The 16,163-nt window shown below is 36.2% G+C and overlaps 1 long non-coding RNA gene across 1 annotated transcript in view; it reads right to left on the bottom strand.

The window, feature by feature from the left end:
* LOC144285310 (uncharacterized) overlaps nucleotides 1–16,163 on the bottom strand; it is a 118,724-nt gene that overhangs the window by 24,213 nt on the left and 78,348 nt on the right. Inside the window, exons 2-4 of the long non-coding RNA XR_013353618.1 lie at nucleotides 8,679–8,800; nucleotides 6,269–6,360; nucleotides 4,386–4,456 (exon numbers count right to left, since the gene is read on the bottom strand). This is a non-coding gene — a long non-coding RNA (uncharacterized LOC144285310). The remainder of the gene's footprint in view (nucleotides 1–4,385; nucleotides 4,457–6,268; nucleotides 6,361–8,678; nucleotides 8,801–16,163) is intronic.

The following is a 16,163-nucleotide window of genomic DNA, read 5'->3' as shown; positions in this document are numbered from 1 at the left end:
GATAAGCATTCTAACACTTCCTGAAAGTGGTCCATGAAACGATTATGATTATAGTTTATCAAAAAAGCAGGAGCAGTGATAAGCCCTTCAACTAAGTGTATAGATTTCTTGTTCTTGGACTAGATTATTGGAACCTTAGGAGCATACAAATTACGCTTGTTGTATAGAATCATACGACAGCAAAAAAGATGTAATCAACAATTATCTTAATCCATCCCAGGATCCTACCTCTTCCCCACATAATCATGCAGGACCACCAGCACTGTGAGATAAAGAATTCCATCTTACAGAGAAGGACGCATTGATCAAACTCAGACATTTTAAATTAAGTAACTACTGAAAGAATAGAAATAGAAAATATAGAAAATTTCAAGCTCTTCCTCTCCAGGAACTGTCAGTCTACTTTCTGAAAGCATCCAGCTTTTTAGACCTCTCATAGCATTTGCCACAGACTGCATTTGTGTTCAAGAGTGGTGTTGGTGCATGGTGCGGAACAAAAAGCAGGATTGTCTGTAGCTTCATTGAATATAGGAAACAGCGCAGCAAATTATACCTCCCTATTGACTCAGCTCCACTGAGGGTCATTTCTCAAGTTATTGCTGGTCACTGCCTAAATCTGCTATAAAACTGCCCCCTCAATAGGGTATCAACTCCAGATTAGCATCGATGGGAAAGAGAATATGGTATATGGGGCAGGAATCCTTTTTCTTAATAGCCTGGGTATTTTATTTTCTATAACACAAAGCTCTGTCAGGATATCAAATTTCTCTAAGCAGTAGTAACAAAAGATATATTTAAAACTGTTTAATATATTGTCCTCAAGGTTATAAGGAAAAATATAAAAATAAGTTAATTTATGCAATCCTTTTATTAACAAATTCCAGTTCTCAGCCTTATTTTGCTTAGTTCTAGAAGGGACACAGATTTCTCTTTTTCAAACCAACACAGAATAAATCCCTACTCTACTTGAGTTACTTCCCTACCTACCACATTTCCAATACTCAGTCCCATCTCAGAGCATGGATGAGGCTCACTGTAAAGCAAGTCAAGTTATTTGGCCAGTACTTATGCCAGGGAAGATGGTAGGAGAGGGAGGAGGATCCAAGACTTCAGCAGAATAGCTCAGGGTAGATGTTAGCAAACCAAACCCTGCCACCTTTGAAGTGCAGATTGACAATTCTTTCTGCTTATCTAATGAGTAAATATTTAATTAAACATAAAACACATAAAAATCGCTCTTGTACAATATTAATTCTGTGGCTATGCAGTCTATGTCCATCCAGAAAAGTAAAAATGTTTATAAATGCCAGAGATGTTCAGACCCCTGTTCACAATAGGAATTATAGTTTGTAATATTATCCAGAGAATTCTCAGTACCTTTCCAACACTAGGAAGCACTCATCTTCTTTTCCGGACCCCCTTATTAATCTTTGGAATTCAAGGTTGGGCTCTGGGACTTATTGGCCTCAGAATGTGTATCCTCCACTGAGGTTTATATAAATATTGAGCAAAAGTTTACAAATCAAAATTTTTCTCTTCATAGGTCATATAAATGTCTAATCCACAACCCTATACTCACCTGACTTTAGGAGAAGGTATTATGTGAGAATAAAGTGTATAATCTCTCAAATTCTGTGGTGAATATTCTTTTACATGGAAATAGAATGCTGACAAATTTTTCATGATGAGCAGTTTGCCTGTTTTTCTGAAAACCTGACAATATCTGGCCAGGAAAGATGGGGCAGTGTGCAGGAAACACATCAAAGGATTGGAGGGCTGCTTCCGACTGCTTTTCCATCCTTATTGGAATAACCTCATGAGCCTCAGTGAGAGGTGGATCCATTTAAGACAGCCCTTTTTTCTTCTTTTCTTGGCTGTGTGAGCTATGATTGCAATTAGCTTGGACACCAGCATTGTAGGTAGGTGAGAACTAATGGTTCCCTGGTATAAGCACCACAAGATAGGCCAAAACTGGCAGCTCTAATGTCATCTACTTCATGCAGCAGCCACCTTGTAGAGCTGTAGTTCTGAGTATGGAACATCTGGAGCCACACTTTAATTGGTGGTTGTCATAGCTGCACAGCTGTTTGGAACATTTCTGGCTATGTTCATCATGGCTGCAATAATGCTTATCTGAAAGTGGTACTAGAGAGACCAGTTCATGAGTATGAACAGTGTTGACTTAGAAATTCACATTGTATATTTCCTTACTGAACCTCATTAAAAAAAAAATCAACAGCACACATACACAAAGAGAATAAAACTAATAAGAATCTCAATTCATCAACCTGGAGGTATGTCTGAGTCCAGAAATGCTAACAGATCATTTTCTGAAATATATAACCAAGTCATGCAAAATGAGTGTTTATCACTGTTTCAGGAAACTCTCTTACTGTGGAAATACAAAGCAAAGTGCTATTTACCTTTTTCAACAAATGATATCTATCAGAGCATCCCTAAAGGACTGAATATAACATAAAATACAGGGGGAAAAAAAGTAATAACTTCCATAGAAAAGACTCAAACCTCCATACTCTGAACTAAATAGAGAATAGCTATTTATTCTCTATTAACTTTTAACCAAGAAATGTGTTGATAGCAGACTTTGTGTCTGAACAAAAAACAATAGTTACAATAATATAGACACTGTTTTTCAGACACAACACAGAAGCTAAAAGATAACTATTGGAAAAACAAACAATTTTAGAATGGAAGTTCGGAAAGGAGCTAAATGTTTCTTTCCCTCTATGCATAATGAATGATCTGGGTTCCAGAAGTGTTGAGAAGCTCTAGGCCTCAAGATAAGTTATAATTCCTACTCTGTCACTATCTATTTGGAGATCTCGGACAAATCACTTTGCTTCACTAAACCTCAGTTTCCTGATCAGTAAGATAAAAGTATTGGACTAGATTATTTCTGGAGTCTTTTGCATCTCTCACATCCTCTATACAGACCTGACTTTCTAAAAGTACTTACCTGGAATTCCTAGTTACAAAACAGGTTAATTCAAGAAGCCAGGGGAATAGTAAAGGAAAGTTCCAGAATGATGACCATAAAACAGGGCCCAGAAAACACCTAATTCAGATTGGACTCTGTGACCAGAGGTCTCCAAGGAATATCCAGGCAAACTACCAATTAACACGTTAAATGAAGGAAAAAATATATATATTGAAAATGAACAAAGCCGTTGAAACTCAGGGGAACAAAACAGGAACCAATACCTCCAATGAAATCAAATGGAAAAAAAAATCATTTAAAAATTTTTAACCAAGAAATGTGTTGATAGCAGACTTTGTATCTGAACAAAAAACAATAGTTACAATAATACAGACACTGCTTTTTCAGACACAACACAGAAGCTAAAAGATAACTATTGGAAAAACAGAAACAACTTTAGGATGGAGGTTACGAAAGGAGCTAAATGTTTATCTGCATTTTCACAGACTACACATTCTGAGTAACCTAAAGTTGATAATATCTAAAACTGATAAAACCAGAAGTTAAGATGGGTATATTATTTAGAATGAAATAGGCTAAATACAGGAAGAAATAGCAGAAGTGAACTCCTAAAAATTAGGATGAAAATCGGTTTTGGGGGAGTTAGGGCTATGGGTTGGGGCTGTGAAATGTTAAGATTCATTATAAGTGCTTTTAAAATGACTTCTCTTTTTATATATGATTTATATATGAATTTCATATATGATCTGTTTCTTTATATAGGATTTACTTTGAAAAATTAGATTTAATTTCAAAGTAAATAAAAGCTTCTCTCTCAATATCAGCAACAATTCCAAGTTAGAGATGCTAACAGACTAATGATCAATCATGGAATTTGATGTCTCAGTGAACAAATATTTGAAACATGAAGACCATCAGGACTCCCTTGTTACTCCACTCATGAAAAAAAACACGTTCTCACTGTGCCCTTTCCTTGATTCTGTTCCCATGGTGTTTATCTTCCTTCTTGTCCTTTTCGGTCTATTCAATTATTTTTATATTTAAAAAAGCTGATAAAATACCTCATTTATAAAGCATTTTGGTTTTATCTACTCACCTCATTTAGTACATTTGTTTATTTATTCATGAGAGACACAGAGAAAGAGGCAGAGACATAGGCAGAGGGAGAAGCAGGCTCCCCACGGGGAGCCTGATGTGGGACTCAATCCCAGGACCCTGGGATCACAACCTGAAACAAAGGCAGATGCTCAACAACTGAGCCACCCAGGCATCCCTCAGTTAGTACTTTTCATAATATTGATGTGGCATGATGAAATTTACAAAGCTCTTATCACATTATATTACTCCGTTTATTCTTCGTTTTGAACTTCTTTGATTTATTTGTTAATGCAACACATTTATTATGTTTCTACTCTAAGTCAGTTACCTTGACAAGAACTGCTGTCAATATGTCAACAAGATGTACAGGTCCACTGGCCTCATAGAGCTTCATGTTTTCTGTGGGAGGCAAACAAACATAGAATATACATGTTAAAGAAAGTCACTTGGTTTGCAGTTATTCAACCTTGTGCATGAGATGAAAAAAATTTAACATAGTTTCAGGTTTAGATGGTGGAATTTTTCTCTGCATATCTCACTGTTTCTGTTATGAATGTTTTGACTTAAAATATATAATAAATAAAAAATTCAGCCATAACAGCATGATTTATTAATCTTGTTTCCTCATGTAAAATAATGTGGCTAGACTTAGTCTTCCTCTTCTGCTCTTTTCATCCCCATACCACCTACAAACCACGCAATCGACCAACCGCACTGGACCTGCTTCACTACCTCTGCTCAGACAGGCTGGGCATAAGTATAGGTAACCCTTGAAAAAGAGGGGCTGAAGGGCACCAAGCATTCAAAATCTGCATATAGTGGCTCCTGGGTAACTCAGTCAGTTAAGTATCTGACTCTTGATTTCAGCTCAGGTCATGATCTTAAATTTGTGAGATACAGCCCTGTGACAGGTTCCACACTGAGCAGGAAGTCTGTTTGAGATTCTCTCTCCCTCTGCCCCTCCCCCCATTAGCGCTTGCTTTCTCTTTCTCTAAAATAAAGAAATCTTTAAAAAGTCTGCATCGAACTTTTAACTGCCAAAAAAGCATAACTAATTGCCTACTGTTGATCGGAGCCTATTGATAGCATAAATAATCGATGAACACGTTATATATATTATATACTTAGCTGTATTCTTACAAAAAAGTAAGTTAGAGAAAAGAAAATGTTATTAAAACAATGATAAGGAAGAGAAAATACATTTACAGTATTGTATTTATAAAAAAAAAAAAAAAAAAAAAAAAAACAAGCCCAGAAAACACTGTAACGCACTCCTCTCAAAAGAAAATATGTTTCAGTCCTTGAGCTGGGACTCAAACCCAGGTCATCCTACTCCAAAACTTAGGCTGATCCCACTCTGCCATGCAACCATATTTTCTCACTCACTGAACTTCAAAACTGTCAGTCTTTAAGGGCAATGGAAAGAGCTTCATTCATCTTTTTACCTTCATGGCAAATAGTATAGGTTCCTGCACATTTAGTTGCTCAATAAATGTTGAAAGGAGATATATACTACAGCCCCTTTCTGAGAGCATTATCTGTGAAATGGAAACTACCACTATTTCTTGCTATCCCATTGTCACTTAAATATATTTCATTTTTCTTAAAAACTATTCATACCATTTCTAGGCAGACTGAAACTTCTAAAAGTCGTGCTCCCTATGCCAGAGTCATAAAATAAATAAGTCAGAAAGCAAGAAAAATAGTTTTTAAAATTCCTTTGGTTCTCTAGGGTTTACACAAAAATGAGACATAAATTATTTATCATGAGAAATCCAAGTGAGCTTTCCAATAGCAGCTGAGACACAAACCTATAGTTAAGAGGAAGCCATGGAGATATGCCCAAACTTGACAAATAAGAGTGTTCCAGAGTAAAAATCTAAAATCCTAATGAAAGAATACTGGAAGAAAAAAAGGACAATATTTAGAAATATATATGTAATATTTTTGTGTCGAATTTAATATGCATTTCATTTATGCATTCCTTCAACAAATATTTATTGAGTGCCAACTACAGAAAATGTGGTAGTGTTGAGGATTTAAATATATTGCTAAATGTAAGAATGCTAAATGCATTATTGCTATGTTAATACAAAATGCTATATTGCTAAATATAAGAACTATAACCTAAGGGAAAAGTCATATTGAGGAACTTACAAAGGAAAGGATATTCTATTAAGTAGCAAAAGTAAAAATAATAATAATAATTACCTGAACCTGAGTATAATTTTTAATTTTCTGTTTTTTTAGAAATGGTTGATTCTTCTTTACAGCTTTATTGAGGTATAACTGGCATGCAAAAGCTGCACAAATTTAACAAGTAGAATATGAGAAGTTGTGACATATGTCTACCTCCCTCCAACATTACAATCAAAAATTTACTAGCAATGCCTCTGGGTCTGGAGTTTTCATGCTCTGAAGATTTTTAAGTACAAATTCAATTTCAAATATATATATTTAAGTTACCTTATTTTTGCCAGATTTAGTAAGGTGTAATGACAAAACTGTAATGTATTTAAAATGTACAATGTAATAATTTGATATACACATGCATTGTGAAAGGATTGTAACAATCAATTTAATTAATATAGCTATCACCTTACATAGTTACCTTTTTTTGGTCAGAAAGATGTACTGTCTCAGCAAATTTCAAGTAAACAAGAGTAGTACTAACTATAGGTACCATGCTGCAAATTAGATCTTCAGAACTTACTCATAACCGAGAGTTTACAGGCTTTGACCAACCTCTTCTCATTTTTTCCTATTCCCCAGAACCATTCTACTCTGAGTTCATTTTTTTTTTTTTTTTTTTTTTTTTATCTTCTGGTGTTTGGGTTGTTGTTGGTTTTTTTTTTTTGGATTCCACATGTAAGTGACATCATATAATATCTGTCTCTTTCTGACTTATTTAACTTAGAATAATACTCTCCAGGTTGTTTGTTTCTTTCAAAGAATTTTCCCATTCATCTAAGTTGCCAAATTTGTTGACTTGAAGTTATTTATAATATATCCTAGTATTCTTTTAATATATATAAAAACTTTAATGATATCACCCTTCTCATTCCCAGTGTTTGGTAACCTGCCTTTTCTCTCATTTTTTCCCCAGTATGTCTGACTAGAGGTTTATAAATGTTATTGGTCTTCTCAAAGAAACTCTTTTTAATTTCATTGATTTTTTTTCCTCTACTGTTTCTCTATTTTTGGCTGCGTTGATTTCTGTTCAAATCTTCTTTCTATTGCTTACTTTGAGTTTAATTTGCCCTACATTTTCTGGTTTCTTTAGCTGGAAGATCAGGTCATTTGAAACTTTTTTTTTTCTAATACAGGTTATTAGTTCTATAAATTTACCTCTAGATATTTCTTTATCTGCATCTCATAAATTTTGATGTCTTACTTTCATTTTTATTCACTTCAAAATATCCTCCAATTCCCCTTTGATTTCTTCTTTGACCTCTGGGTTATTTAGAAATGTGCTATTTACTTTCCACATATTTGGGCATTTTCCCAATATATTTTGGTTATTGATTTTCTAGTCACTGAACTAGGCGATTTTGTATGATTTAAATCCTTTTCAACAGAGACTAATTTTGTGGCTCAGAATACGGTCCATTTTGCTAAATGTTCCATCTGCACTTGAAAAATATGCATATTATTCTTTTGTTGAATGGAGGATTCACATTTATTTTTTTATCCTTTTTGTGTTTCATTTTGGATAGTGTCTACTGAGTTTTCTTCAAGTTCATTAACCTTTGATCTACATGTTTAACATACTATTAATATCTTCAATGCATTTCTCATTCAGTCATTATAATTTTAATTTTAGAAATTTCATTAAGGTCTTTTTACATCTCATATGTCTATTTAACAAGCTTAATCTTTTACCTTTTTGGACATACAGAATAATATTATAATAACTATAAATGTTTTTGTCTACTAATTCTATCATCTCTTTTATTTCCATATGTTTTTATAGATTGAATTTTCTCATTATGTGCCCTATTTTCTTGCTTTGTTGCATGCCTGGACCCTCGTGACTAGATGACAAACACTGTGTACTGTGTTTGTCTTTTGTGTGCTCAACATTTTATATTGCTATAAATATCTGTAGCTTTGCTCTGACACACAGTTAAGGTACATGGAATCAACTTTTTTAGTTGGTTTTTTTTAAGTGACAACAGAAAAGCTTTTAATGTAAGTCTAGTGTAACTGCTTCACGATTAAGGGAAGAGCTCTTTGAAGTGCTTTCCGCCATGTCACTGGGTTAAGGAAAGCTTTACACTGGCTAGTGAGAATATGAAGATGTATGAACTCTCAGAGTTGTCCCGTGTATGTGTGTATGTGTGTGTGTAATTCTTTTTCCAGTCTTGGATAGTTTCATCACATATCATCACTGAGCAATATTTGGCTGAAGACTCTAATGGAACCTTCTGTATATTTCTGAAGTTTTCCATGCGGCTTTCTTCTCTTCAACACACTGTGACCTTAAACTGCCTGGACTCTCTGAACTCCCAAGTTCAGCCTCTTGAACTCAAGGAGACTCCATATTCTTCTCACATCCTTTTTCCCTATGTTGCTGCCTAGAAACTCTCCCAGGAAGTACCTGGGCAATTGTTTTACTCACCTCATTCATTTCTTCCTATCAGCTATCACTGTCCTGTGTCGCCTGATATCCCATGTCAGAAAACCACGTTGCACATATTTTGTCCACATTTTGGATTGCTTGAGGTGGGCAGAAAATTGAGTCTTCATGATTCCACCATAGCCAGAAGAAAAATGAAGATGCTTGATCATTTTTTTTTTTTTACAATCGGACTTCCTTGATCTAATTTGCAATTTACCTTATCATTTCATATTCTATACCTTCAAAACAATTTTATTTCTCTTTTGCTTTTCAGAATGTCTTTTACTTTGTATCACCATTGCTGGCAAGAATTTAGTCTTCAAGGAGCAAAAAGCTCTGTGGTTACATGAAATGCCATGTCTTAGTGAGTTTGTTACAACATTCTTATTGGTATTCTCAAACAGTACCATGAGGAACCACTTCAAAGAACATCAAACTGTCGTCAATGATTAGAGTAAGAGGAAATATTTGGTATAATATACAGAAAATCCATGGGGACATGAACACTGGCATTTGGTGTCTTAGTAGCTCTCATGTTGTTTGAATTAGGTTTTTGTAATTAAAAAGAACAGAGCCTTTCTTAAAATAACTAGAGTAATATAGGGATAGTGGTTATTATGACAATCAATATGGTAGACAAGATTCACATAGAAATCATCCAAGAAGAGATATAACATTGAACCTCACTGAAACAAACTAAATCCAGAACTTGGAATATGGACTCATTGCCCTTTAATCTATGCTTTATTACTGTTACCAGCATCATTCTACTTTTTGTTATTGTCCTCTGAGGCATCTTCTTGCTGCTTATTTCACCATCAGCCAGCTTTGTTGCCCTCTATTTCATACATGTGCTTCTCTATCCTTAAGTTTCTGATTACTCAGAGTACCTTCTTTTTCCTTATTTAGGCTTCAGATGACTTATACTCTTAAGTTTCATCCTTCCTCTGTGGATGGTTTCATTTCTACTCCCACTACTTCAAGCTATTTAATAATTCACAATAGAAGCATCGATGAGTGAGATTCCCACTGACTTAACTCCTGTTTTGGCCCAAGACCATACCAAAGTTGATAGTTTAGCCATTACTGAATATATAGGTGATATAACTTTCTTTAAAAGGTGCTGTGAGGGACACCTGGGTAGCTCAGTGGTTGAGCATGTGCCTTTGGCTCAGGTTGTGATCCTGGAGTCCTGGGATCGAGTCTCACATGGGGCTTCCCACAAGGAACCTGCTTCTCTCTCTGCCTATGTCTCTGCCTATCTCTCTCTCTGTGTGTCTCTCATGAATAAATAAAATGTTTAAAAAATAAGTAAATAAAAGGTGCTGTGAACCTTTTATTTAGCAAGCACTGTGATTCACAGATCTGGTACAAATATGGAAAAACAATCAGAGGGCAGAATCAAAAACAATGGATAGAATTTATAAGGAAATAGATTCTGGATCAAAGAAATGACTACCTGAATAAAGTATTATTTGAGATGTTTTCCTTGAGATCCAAACATGGCATAGGGTAGGATCGTTCGTTTTACCTTGACATTTTGATTTTTAAGTATTTCAGATTATACTAGAATGATCCCAAATCATTGGAATATTTTCCAACTTCCATAGAAGAAGCTTAAATGCTAGAATTTCTGCAAAGACTACAATTTGAAGTGTGAATGGGGTGGGAGGGGGCAAAACCCTTAAAGGACAGAAATCCTAAACGCTTATCAGTCTTTTCTACCTTATCAAGGTTAATTATTCAATATGCCCAGAGGGCAGGATGAATCAATTCTAGACATTTTGCAAATAGCAAAATGTCTTAGGATTGTTCCTCTTCTGAAATTTAAATGTGAACTAAATGATCTTTTTTTTACCGACAATTTTTTTCTTTTTGTAACTAGAAAAATTTCCCAAAAAGCATCTGATTGCAGTTGTTTCTTAGTTGTCTCTTATTCACTTTCTGTTCTCTAGAAGGCAACACACTTTCATCAATGAAATTTTTTTCCCCATAATTTTAATTGTTGGTCAGTCAACATCTACCTTCACCAAATGTCTGAAATGGTAGATAAGGGGAAAAGGTCTCACAAAACAGGGTGGTATCCTCTTCAATGCATAATATTATGATCTGTGAGATTAGTCATAAAACTAAATCTTTAGACTTTGATGCCACAACTGGATACACAGAAGAAAATTATTGAACATTTATATCAAAATATCCCAGTTGATCATATCATATTTGGAACTTTTTAAATGTAAAAGCTGTTTTTTAAAGTGTTATCCAATAGGAAGGGTGGCTAATTGCAAGGAAAGAAAAATCCTTTGTAGAATGAGAATTTTAAAATAGTCTAATCGAGCAAATCTTCAGGCCAATGTTTGGAGAAATCCTCTTATGCTGAAAGAATGACTAAAATGAAAAAAAATGAATCTATATAGATATACCCTATTCCTCTAGGAGAAGCACAAATGTAATATCCATCCATTGGCAGGTCATTAAATTAAAAGCAATTTTGATAGTTAACTATCCAGAAACAGAAATCTAAATTTGAAACACAGCTGTAATCACTCTACGGAAAAAATCTCTTAGTATTAAACACTTGGCAAAGTGGACAGGCTGACAATGTAGTAAAATCCTTTGCATTAAATTCAGTCTGTTAGCCCTGATGGAGAATCAGGCATCATTAGATTTGGTGCCCTAGATTTCTGTTATCTTGCATTAAATAGAAGGCTATGCATATATTTCACAGAATTGATTTCAATGGTTATGATTGTAACTCTGGTTGTTGCTCTAAAAATTATCTAGTAATTTAATAACTTTCCATTGAGAAATTTAATTGTGAAGACTTTGGTTGTCACTATGAATTCTGTTGACTTAAAGAGAGTATTGTTCTTTTATAGGATTCTCCTTTGTGTAGGTGGAGAAACTCATTGTATCATTGTATTAGGTCATTCATATGTAGATGTAATTATTCTTCCTACAGCTCTCAAAAGTTTTTGAGGAGAGCAGCAGTAGGAAATTTGTAAGAATAAATATAGTATAGGCTTTGTAACAGTTCAATGGTTACTATGAAAACTGTTCATATGTACACTATAGAAATAACATCCATTAAAAATTTTTAGAGACATGCACTACTTTTTCTAACTTGGAAATATATATATAAAGATTTATTTACTTATTTGAGTGGGGAGGGAGGGGCAGAGGGAAAGGGAAAAAGAAACTCAACGAGACTCCACACTGAGCATGGAGCCTGATGTAGGGGCTCAGTCTCACAACTCTAAGATCAGAAGTGAGCCAAAATCGGGAGTCAGATGCTTAGCTGATTGTACCACTCAGGCACCCTGGAATATTTTCTTTAAACTTGTATCAACTATCATTCGGGTTTCTCTCTTGCTACATGCAAACATCAACACAACTACCCTAATTACCTTCAGCAGAATGGCAGGTTTTTCTCTATTCTCACTCATACCTTCTAAGTTGTTCTCAATTTTAATAAGGAATCAGAGACATAGCACCTAGGTAGGATAATCCTAATATATAACTTCCTAAAAGGTAATAACATGCCTCTCATAAAAATGTAAAATGAACACATGTCTAAGATTATTTAACTCATTAGCTAATGGAGCAATGTTAAACCTGGTTCAATAGAATTTAAGGAACACTTAATAAGGAAATAGAGGATAAGATTGCTGGATAAGACACAAAACTGGTTCACGTACAATAGGTTAATAAACCATAACCTTTGTGATTATCTATTCTACTAGAAAGAAATTATTTGCATTACAACCCAACATAAATCTACAAGTTAATCTCTGCCCCTTAGACTTATAAAATAGCCTTGTCAATAGAAAGTCAATCAAAAGGACAAACTCATCACTGCTTTGAAAGAGCACCGAAGAAGCTCTTTGGTCATTTCCAAGTTTTCCTAACATTCTGCCAGTGACTTGAACATAGCTGACATTTTTAAAATGTATTTGGAATTGGATGAATGGAAACTAGGTGGATCCGAAGCTTTTCACACCATACTGCTGGCACATCACCGGCTTAAAAACAGTTCTGATTAAAGGCCGTGTGATTGTTGTCAAGCAGGCTTCATAGAAAAATAACAGGATCAGAGAGGTCAGCAGATGCCGAACAGAAGCATAACTGCTTTCTGAACAAAGCTGGGGAAACAGTGCTGGGTAACATATAAATACCATTGCTTTTGTGAGGTCCTAAAAACTTAAAAGAGCTGAAGGCATTTTGTAGGCTTCTGAGTTTATAGGGTACTATTTGCACTTATCCAGATGAGGATACTCATAAGAAATCTTTATAGATTGGCACTTCTTTTTAAGTTACATGTTGTGAGACACAATTGACCAAAAGTACAAATTTGAACACAGTTTGCCTCAAAAACTGTGTTTTGATTTATTTTATGTCTGGATCATTTAGGTTTTTCCTTCTTATATTTGAATTTTGTAGTTTGTACCCTGCAACTCAACTTACCTTTCCCATTTGTATAGGTAATTCAAACATTGGCTTTTAAAAATTTTGCCATATGGAGCTGAGAAGATGGCAGAGGAGTAGGGTCCTCACCTCACCTGGCCCCACCAACTTACCTATATAACTTTCAAATCATCCTGAAAAACTACGAAATCGACCTGAGATTTACAGAGAGAACAGCAGAACGCTACAGAGAGAAGGATTTTCACTTCTAACAAGGTAGGAAGGTGGAAAAAAATAAAATAAAAAAGAATCCAGGGGGAGGGGACGCTCCAGGAGCCAGGCTAAGGCGGGGCAGCGAGAGCCTCCAGGACGGGAAAGTCCAATCCTGGGAAAGCAGGAACTTTAAAAATCCACACCGGATTCTTCCCAGTGGAAGGGTGGTTGGCAGGGAAACCTGGCAGAAATGAAGGAGGGTTAGTGGGGCCTCCAGTCTCCCAGAGTCACTAACAGAGGAGGTGCGCCGGGGGTAGAGCGTGCCACAGACTGTGGGCCAATCTCGGAAAGGGCTGGAGCTGGTGGGTCAGGCGGGGGCTCCCATCAGAGGAGGCTGCACCCTACTGCCTTCGGGAGCCGAGGCCCAGGGAGCGGGATTCCAGCAGCCCAGGATCCCAGGGCGCAGAGCAGACACAGCCCAGGACCCTGCAGTCCCCCCGGGGACAGGTGGAGGCGGGGTGGGCACCAGACAGCAAGGATGCTCCTGCCACCGGGCACCCGAGCTGTGCAGATCAGTGCCCCAGCCCCTGGAACATCTAGGCCAGTGTGGACTGAGAGACTGTGGTAGTTACTGGGTGAGCTGACTCTAGGGCTGGAGACCTGGCCACCACCAGTGTTGTTGTTCCTCCTGGTGTCACCCTGTGCCTGGGAGGGGCAGGACCACCAGGGAACAGGGGCCTCACAGGATAAACAGCTCCCACTGAGCCCAGCACCCGGCAGGAGGCAGAACACCACCCCAGGTACACACACCTGAGACTCAGCACAGTAGGCCCCTCCCCCAGAAGACCTTTTGGAAGAACAGGGGAAGAGCAAGTTCTTGACCAAGCAGTGCTGGATAGCTCCAGGGAAAGTCAAGGGATCTACAGTATATAGAACCAGAGGGTACCCCTCCTATAGTTTTTTCTTCTTTTTTCCAGTACAACCTGTTTTTATATCAGACTATAAATTTCAATTTTTTTCTCTTTTCCCACTTAAACTACAATATTTTACCACCTCTTCATTTTTAAGATTCTTCCTTTTTGACTTTCATATTTCTACAATTACAGGTCCTAGATATATTTCCCACTTCTAGATTCCCTTCAACATACTCAACTTAATTTTGGGAGATATACAAGATATGTCTTTTTGTTTTGTTTTCTTTTTGCTGTTTGTTTGTTTTCTCTGCTTCATTTTGTTATACAATGGCAGAAGTTAATACCTTCTAAAACATGACCAGTATGCACCCAGAACCAAGTGGTATTCTGTGCTGGTTCATTCTGTGAGATTCCTCATTCCCATTCTGCCCTCCTCTTTTATATCATTTATGTTTGGGTGGTCAATGTTGGGACCCTCTACAAGTATTTCTGGTTTATATAAATTTGAGACTGAGCATCTTCTAACATACAGAACTTAATATACTCAGAACCAAAAGGATCACCCTCAAAAAACACTCAGGTAGACTATATTCTCCCTGCACTACAACGTCATCACCACCACCATCTCCCAGTCACCACCACCCCTATTTTTTCTTCTCCTTTCTTTTTCTTTTTTTTCTCTCTTCTTCTTTGGGATTCATGGCCTTTTATTTTTTACTACTTTGTATTTTTTTTCTACTTTGTTTTAAATTTTGCTTCTGACTTTAGTGGTCCTTTTGTGAGGGTTGAACCAGCCTTGCATCCGGATGATAAATCCCACTTGGTCATGGTGAATAATCTTCTTAATGTACTGTTGGATCCTGTTGGCTAATATCTTGTTGAGAATTTTTGCATCTGTGTTCATCAAGGATATTGGTCTATAATTCTCCTTTTTGGTGGGGTTTTGTCTGGTTTTGTAATTAATGTGATGCTGGCCTCATAAAACGAGTTTGGAAGTATTGCATCCCTTTCTATCTTTCAGAACAGCTTTAGCAGAATAGGTATTGTTTTTTCTTTAAACATTTGTTAGAATTCCCCTGGGAAGTCATCTGGCCCTGGACTTTTGTGTCTTGGGAGGTTTTTGATGACTGCTTCAATTTCCTCCCTGGTTATTGGCCTGTCCAGGTTTTCTATTTCTTCCTGTTCCATTTCTGGTAATTTGGTAACTTGGTTATCCAGAAATGCATCCATTTCTTCTAGATTGCCTAATTTATTGGCATATAGCTGCTCATAATGTTTATTAAATCATTTGTATTTCTTTGGTATAGGTTGTGATCTCTCCTTTTTCATTCATGATTTTCTTACTTAGAGTTTGTTTTTTGTTTGTTTGTTTGTTTTTTGTTTTAATAAGGCTGGCTAATGGTTTATCTATCTTATTAATTCTTTCAAAGAACCAACTCCTGGTTTTGTTGATCTGCTCTACAATTCTTCTGGTCTCTATTTCATTGAGTTCTGCTTGAATCTTTATTAACTCTCTTCTTCTGCTTGGTGTAGGTTCTATTTGCTGTTCTTTTTCCAGTTCCTTTAGGTGCAAGGTTAGCTAGTGTTGTTGAGTTTTTTTCAAATTTTTTGAGGGATGCTTGTATTGTGATGTATTTCCCTCTTCGGACTGTTTTTGCTGTATCCCAAGAATTTTGAATGGTTGTATCTTCATTTCCATTAGTTTCCATGAATCTTTTTAGTTCTTCTCTAATTTCCTGGTTGACCCTTTCATCCTTCAGCAGGATGCTCTTTAGCTTCCATGTGTTTGAGTTTCTTCCAAATTTCTTCTTGTGATTGAGTTCAAGTTTCAAAGCATTATGGTCTGAAAATATGCAGGGTACAATCCCAAACTTTTGGTATCAGTTGAGACCTGATTTGTGACCCAGTATGTGTCTATTCTGGAGAAGGCTCTGTAATATCTGTGAAATCCATC

This window comes from Canis aureus, chromosome 16, assembly GCF_053574225.1.
Source record: "Canis aureus isolate CA01 chromosome 16, VMU_Caureus_v.1.0, whole genome shotgun sequence".
Taxonomy (NCBI): domain Eukaryota; kingdom Metazoa; phylum Chordata; class Mammalia; order Carnivora; family Canidae; genus Canis; species Canis aureus.
The sequence above is the reverse complement of the archived record's forward strand: the minus strand, read 5'-3'. Positions and strand labels throughout refer to the sequence as shown.